This window comes from Anser anser (genome assembly GCF_964211835.1).
Source record: "Anser anser genome assembly, chromosome: 1".
NCBI classification, from domain to species: Eukaryota; Metazoa; Chordata; class Aves; order Anseriformes; family Anatidae; genus Anser; species Anser anser.
The window spans coordinates 134,387,318-134,394,799 of NC_139720.1; the positions used below are offsets into that span (position 1 = coordinate 134,387,318).

Below are 7,482 nucleotides of genomic sequence, written 5' to 3' on the forward strand. Positions count from 1 at the left end.
AACTAACCAGGTTTCTTTTGAGCAGTCAAGATCAGAGATAAATAAATGGGGTAGTGACACAATATAAGATATCTATTGACAGTTCCATCCCCATCCCCCACCCCCTTAATTGGAGAGAAATTAATTTAAGCTTCTTATGATAAATGATTTCTTTGGTTAATTGTCACTGAGTAGATCTCTATGAGAACAAATCATGTGTCAAAGGTAGAAAACCCTTTTTCTGATCACTTTCTACCACCTCCTCATCCTGCCTCTGACAAATTCCTTTCCCATTTACTCAAGAATTTAAAGTGATCAGTGGGAAACTGGTGAATGCACAGATATAACAATAACTAGATCTGACTTACAGAAGTTTTCTTCTCTGTAGTGACAGAAGAGGAGAAAATTAAAGCTCTATAACTAAGGAGAAAATTGAGTATATCTGATAAGCTTCAAAATGATGTTAAAGCAGAAAGAGAGAGTGAGAGAAAGAGAGAGTGAGAGAAAGAGAGAGAGAAAGAAAGAGAGAGAAAGAGAAAGAAAGAAGGGAAAAGAAGGAAGGAAGGAAGGAAGGAAGGAAGGAAGGAAGGAAGGAAGGAAGGAAGGAAGGAAGGAAGGAAGGAAGGAAGGAAGTCTTAGAATGAAGTAGCATCACACTGTTAGTTTGTCACTACACAAAGACATACAAACATGCATTTAGGTAAAGCAGAATACAATTAAGGTCATAAATTACTATTGCACTCATTTTTCTATATGGTGATCAAGTCACATATTGCAGTCTAGTCATCCTTTAATGCATTACAAATGCCTGTGGTGTTCTACCTCTAAGCACTTTTACAGTTTAAAAAGCAGTTAAGTTACTCTAATTTGCTTTTCATTTGCATCTGTTTTGAGCAGATGACATATAAGATAAATGCTGGCTTTGACTGACTTATTTTATAAGAACATTATACAACTTAGAAAGAAATCAATGTATAATCAGAAAATCCATGATATAAACATTTAGTGACCTCAGATAAACGCATAATACCCAAATACATTGTTTTTTTGGAGAGGCTTATGCAAGGATTTCAGTGGTCATCAGATTTTTATTTTTTTTTTCAAGTTAAGTGCTACCATTTCCATTAAGCTTAAGGGCTTAAGGATAAGTTAGACTACCAGTAATGTTTCTTCTTGTTGTTCTTGTTTTGTTTTGTTTTGTTTTTAATGGGAAATTAATTTCATAGCTCACTGAGCATTTCTTTGAAGGTCTGTCTGATCGTTCATTTGCTCAGTGCTTGAGTATCTATTTGTTGATAAAGAAATTCAAAGAATGAAAAAGCTCTTAAGGCATATTTTTTTAAGAGTAGACTGGAAAGGCTATTTAAAGGAGTTAGGTTTCCCTGGGTCACTTTTGTAGAGGTCCTGCTAGCAGCTTTTCCCACAGTAAATTTTCATTACGAGTTATTCTTTTCCACAGTTGTGGTATCCATTGCATGTCTTTTGCAGTTTATGAAGCAAGTTGTAATGCAGTTCTCAGAGCCACCCTTTTTCAGGGAGAGAAAGGTTACAGCTACAACAGTTCTATTAGTTTAGAAATCCTAATTTGCCATATTTTGTGCTAGCAAATGTATAATAAGTAATCTTGCTACCATTGAAGATAATAGAACAGAGACAATATAAAAAAACACAGGAGTGTATCACCAAGAAGAAAAGGGAGGGAGGGAGAGAGTGAGGGAGGGAAATAAAAGAAAATTACTCATATTCTTTTAAAGGATTTAGTTTTATATTTCTGTGATGGAAATACCAACTTGCAGCACTTTGGTGGGATAATAAAATCCATAAGAGACTGTAATGGGAACAAATATATGCATGTATGCATATTATACATACATATATATATTTATACATATATATGTATTTATACATACACATATATGAACAAAAAACAATAATTATCCAGACTTTGGAAATTAGCTTTTCATTAAGAAGTACACACATGGTCAGATATAAACATACCCTGAGACATGCATAAGCTGAATCTCAATTTCAAAAGAGTACATTTATAAAAAGCCAGTCTTTCCAAGGGCCTGATATTTCAATTATTATCCATGACAAACACTCTGAGCTGGCATGGAAAAAAAATCTCCTCATTTGCAAAGTTGCCAGACTATAAGTCTCATGTGTACTTTTAAATGAACTGATGAGTGAAAAAATAAAGAAAATAGCATTTAACTATTTTAATGTGTTATGCTCAGGGTACAACAGTACAATATGAAGAGGAGTTGGTGCAACACTCTGCAAAAGCTTTAGCTTGTGTTAGAATGCAGATTGTTTAGAATGCAGAGTACATTGTACCTTTATTCTTTAGGTATTGCATAGATGACAAAGAACAATAATGACAGTTGTTATTTGCCTACTACCAGTTGTTTTAATGTCTGGGAGTAAAACAAAAATTCCTCTGAGAATTTGGCAAAGGTGTTTGTATGGATCCTTTGTTCATTGTTAAACAACGTTTTGGAATCCCTGGTGCAGGTGAAGAGTGGCACCATCACCCTGGTCTTTCCAGGTCAGATGATGTTGATAGCAATTGGTCTGTTTTCATTTGATAAGACAATAATTCAGAGATGAATGAACATATCTAGTTGATAAAGAAAAATCAAATATTCTACTTGTCTGTGAGATAATGCTACCAATGTAAGAGTACAATATTTATACTAAATCATATTTTTGTTTTATGTGGATATGGTCTGGAAAATCATGACCATAATTTATTGCTATTCCACAAACTTAGTGCTCGTGTTTACTATAGCAACCGCTATTGATCTGCTTTTTATCTGCTTTTTTTTTCCTTTTTTTTTTTTTTTTTTAATGTATATGCATTTGTGGATGTCAATTTTTGACTATCCAAATGCTTTCCTTTAAAAAAAAATAGTTATTAAAGTCACCTTTCAGATAAGATCATTCATAGTACTGACTTCCTTACCTTCCTTATCCTATGATGTGCATAAGGTACTTTTATTAAGAGTGTGAGTCCTCTGTAAAAATTTTAGATTGGGTCACCAAAGTATATAATTTTCATTTACAGTCTTAAGCTACAGTCTTTCATTTACAGTCTTAAGCTTGTATCAGTTCTCCTGACAGCAATTTACCGTCTTCAGATGAGTTGCTCTTTAAGAGTAAATGACAAGAGCATCTATAATTAGTCTGGGGGTACAGAAGGTAGGGAGGAGATAGCTAAGAGTGTTTCTGAACTAGATTCTGTGCAGCAGAAAGGAGATCCAAATGGAGCTCAGGAGTGAGAGCTTCTTTTTTAAGCTTTTCCCAGAAATATCTAGAACTTTGATCTAAACGTTAGAGAAGGTTCAGCATTTCACAAATATTTTTCAGTCCTTCGGTTTCTACTCTGGAGACTGATTCAACACAGATACAATGAAGGAGTTAAAGCCTGTATTTTTAAGATATAATCTGGTTTCATTTTATGCTTTATTCCCAAGTACATGAATGTAAAACTGTGAAAAGACCAAATTCAGAAAAAAACTAAAAGGGCTCCTAATGCCTGTTGACAATAAAAAGATAGTAACATTAAATGTTCCTAAGAAATTCATATTTGAAAAGAACAACCTCTAGCAGTACGGTCAAAGATTTAAAGAACTGTGTCAAGAACCAGCTGAAGTGAGGGAAACTGTTTCCACATAGCATATATTAATATATATATATATATCCACATTTCTTCTCAAACTTCATATTTCATTAGACATGAAAAAAAATGTAAGAATTAAAAGAGGAAAGGAAGATAAACCATACATTTGCTTTAAAAAAAAAAAACCTCTCACCTCAGATGAGGATGAAATAATTGACGCGTTTTATAGTTGGAGTGTCTTTAAAGGAAAATTTCTGCAAAGGAAATCATTCAGAACAGATTAAAAAATGTGTTTTTCTGTCTATACAGATTTATCTATACTTTCATGGGAAAATGAGTAGGCAAAAATATTTTCTTAGACACATCCTTGGCTACATGAATATCTTGGGCTGGATTTCTTGGCTATGTATTTGTCCTTGGCTTGCTCTTTCCTTTCATGTTTTCTCAGTTTCATTAATCTCTCTCACTGGATGTAGAGGCTTTCACAGAGTTTGCAACATCTGAGCCAGCTTGCCATTGGCCTTCGAACAGAGACACTGTGGTCCTGGAGATGGAATGTAAAACTGGTGGTAAGAAAAAAGTTGTACTTTGTCCTTTTATGTCTATGTCTTAAAACAATACAGTCTATCATATCCCTTTTTCTTTAGGTGTAGTGAAGAAATGGCATTAATCTATACTGGCAAAATATTTCAGCACTGGTAAGTTTAACAAGTAAAAAATATAAGAGTAATATTTTCATTACATATTGTATTTAATTTTTACTTTGCTATCTGTTTTTAATTTTTCCTTTGCTCTCTTTACCCAGAACTATTTCAGCCTTTGGATATCCCTTATTTTGTGAGACTTTATCTTTTGATAACAACATATACCAACTATGAAATATTCTCACAGCCATTTAAAAAATCAACAGTTGCCATTTAAATTGAGCAAATGACCTGAAGCAATTATTTATTTGTTAATGTATGAGGTGTGTTTCAGATGCTATGAAACGCTGAATGTTGGCAACTGTTGACTCTTTAATGAAGAACAGCATGCAATTCATACTACAAATATATCACACATCAGGCAGAAGAATCTAGATACTCTAATCTATTCTCACTTGATCTGCTAAACTATTGGTACTCAGATTGGTTGTCTGAGCAGAGAAAACAAAAGACTAAGTGGCTGTGAAGACTGAATTATCCTTTCAATTTGTGAGCTAGTCTGCCTAACCATTTGCTATTAAAGCTGTTGAACATGTGATGCTCAGGATAGTTAGTAAAATCTTACCAACTTAAAAAAAAACTTACTAAATTTTGACGTTGCAGAAAGCAACTACTGGTTGAAAGGCTAAATATGTTGTATTTTATTCATGATTGGTTGATGGAAAAATAAAAATTGATGTTATCATGTTGACCTCCAAATCTAGGCAGACTATTGCAATAGTAACTCACCTTATTTCAAAATAACTTGTAACAAGGTCTAATAGATATAAACCTTTCTTGGTCTGCTTCTCCAAATGACGGATAAATCCCATGAGGAGAATAAAAGTTGCTATCAGTAGCATCTTAGTGTGTCTGATCTGTGAACTCTAAATTGCAGTATCATTGATCTAGTGTCACTCTTTTCCACAATAACTGAAATGTACTTATAAAAATAGCTGTTTGCTGCTTTCTAAAAATAAGTAGTGGACATCTGTATAAAAGCAAACCTTTAAATTATAAGAAACATTGGACTAGACAAAATGAGTAAAAAGATACGTGCAATTATTGTTGTTAAAGTAAAAATGTCTTTAGGATTAACCAAATGATGACCAGATCACCGATTTCAGACAATGACCAAGCAGACCTACTTAACTATATCCAACTGCAGCTCTTATTTACAGAGATATTACATGGTGGAGTAAACAATGACACCCAGTGGCCATATGGATTCAATGCGCGTTTGTGTAGTTTTTGACTTTCCCAGTACAACTATTTTTATTGTTTAGGTGAGTTAACATTTCTATCATTTTGATTTGGTTTTGATTTTATTTATTTCATGCCAGTAACGACCCAATAGGTGAGTTTTCTTTGAAGCCAAATATTGTAGCAGGCTTGACATGTAGAGAGACCTGTCCCTCTAGCAAGAGAACTGTCAATGAGGTTTTTAATACAAGCTTGACCAGTTCATCAATAACAAGAGTCACACTTATAAATCTAGACAAACCATGCTTATTAATGAAACTTACCATGGAAAAATGTTAGAGCACAAGATGTACAAGGTTGGTATGACAATGACATAGGCTGGTTGTTTATGCTGTTTTCCAGAGTATCAGGAATGCAGTTGGACTGTTGTGCAGCATTATGTTAATCTCAGGAGAAACAAAATAAACCAAACAAACAAACAAATAAAACACACACACATCAAAATTGAGTCTATATTAAGGATAAAAAGGATTCAGATGAATTATGGTTTATCAGGAGAAGTGGGTTATCGGACTCTGAATGAGATCAAAGCAAAAGCCAAGAGGAGCTGACTCTAATAAGATTGGCTAGAAAATGCAGATCTGAAATATGTTGTCTGGTACTCACTTGGGTGTTATGAAACCAAGTATTTATTACTTATGGCTTCTGTGGTGCACCAGACATTGGATGATCTCTTGGACTAAAGCTACTATCCCAGTTCTGTCATGAGCTGATCCCATGTCTGATCTTATTACAGACCTTCTCACTGATCTAGAAATAATGAAATAATTTTTGAATACATATATATTTTTTTTCATAAAATACAATTCTATTATTCAGAAAAACAATAAATTGGGATTTCCTCTCTTTTTTTTTTAATCCTTTCTTCCCTCTGTACCTGAAATTAGCATATAGGCATCCCAAGACAGTAAAGCAATTAGACGAATAGGAAAATTATCTTATTTCCACCTCAGTGCTCAAGAAAAGCAATGCTCCTAGTGATAGGTATAAGCCAACATTATGGTGTATAGACTATGATAACAAGGCTTCAATAAGAACTAAGCAATGTCACGTGGAATTGTCAGTAAGCATGTTCAACAAGGATGATAATGTTTTAAGGCATTTTACAAGCAACAGTAAAACTTTATGCCTGGGAAGCACAGAGAAGATTCAGTGGCTGCTGTAGATGGGAAGGTAAATACCTCCTTCAAATGGCAGTAGATGAGGAAGCTGCAATGGCAAGCAGACCTAAGTGAGACTAAAGAACAGTTGACAGTCAGTACCTGCTATAGACTGCTAGGAACTGGTTTTACTGGCAGACTGCGTCTGGTCTGTGCGAGCAATCCCCAGAGCATAATGCAAGCATCATCTGAAATAAAATAAAAGCAAATGCAAAAAAAAAAAAAAGTGGGAAAACGAGCAAGTAAGTGAATACAAAGGGACCAGCTGTAACTTTCAGGCGTTCCTATAGTATTAATGCTAACCAACAAAATACCTCTAATGTTTTATTATACTTTTCCTCTCAAGAACTTTGTACCTATACCTCAAAACCCTTTTTGAGACTGACCCTATCTTACCAAACTGGTCTAGGTAATTTCATAGAAACATAAGGGTGGAAAAGACCTCTATAATCATCTAATCCAACCATCCCCCTACCACCAATATCACCCACTAAACCATGTCCCTAAGCACCACGTCCAGCCTTTCCTTAAACACCCCCAGGGATGGGAACTCCACCACCTCCCTGGGGAACCCGTTCCAATGCCTAACCACACTTTCTGAGGAGAAATGTCTCCAAGTTTCTAACCTAAACTTCCCCTGGTGCAACTTGAGGCCATTCCCTCTAGTCCTAACGCTAGTTATCTGTGAGAAGAGGCAGACCCCCAGCTTTCCACACCTTCCTTTCAGGTAGCTGTAGAGAGCAATAAAGTCTCCCCTGAACCTCCTCTTCTCCAG

The 7,482-nt window shown here is 34.9% G+C and overlaps 1 long non-coding RNA gene across 1 annotated transcript in view; it reads left to right on the forward strand.

The window, feature by feature from the left end:
- Positions 1 to 4,111: 4,111 nt before the first annotated feature.
- Positions 4,112 to 7,482, forward strand: part of LOC310886090 — a 13,124-nt gene continuing 9,753 nt past the window's right edge. Inside the window, exons 1-2 of the long non-coding RNA XR_014575170.1 lie at positions 4,112 to 4,170; positions 4,249 to 4,299. This is a non-coding gene — a long non-coding RNA (uncharacterized lncRNA). The remainder of the gene's footprint in view (positions 4,171 to 4,248; positions 4,300 to 7,482) is intronic.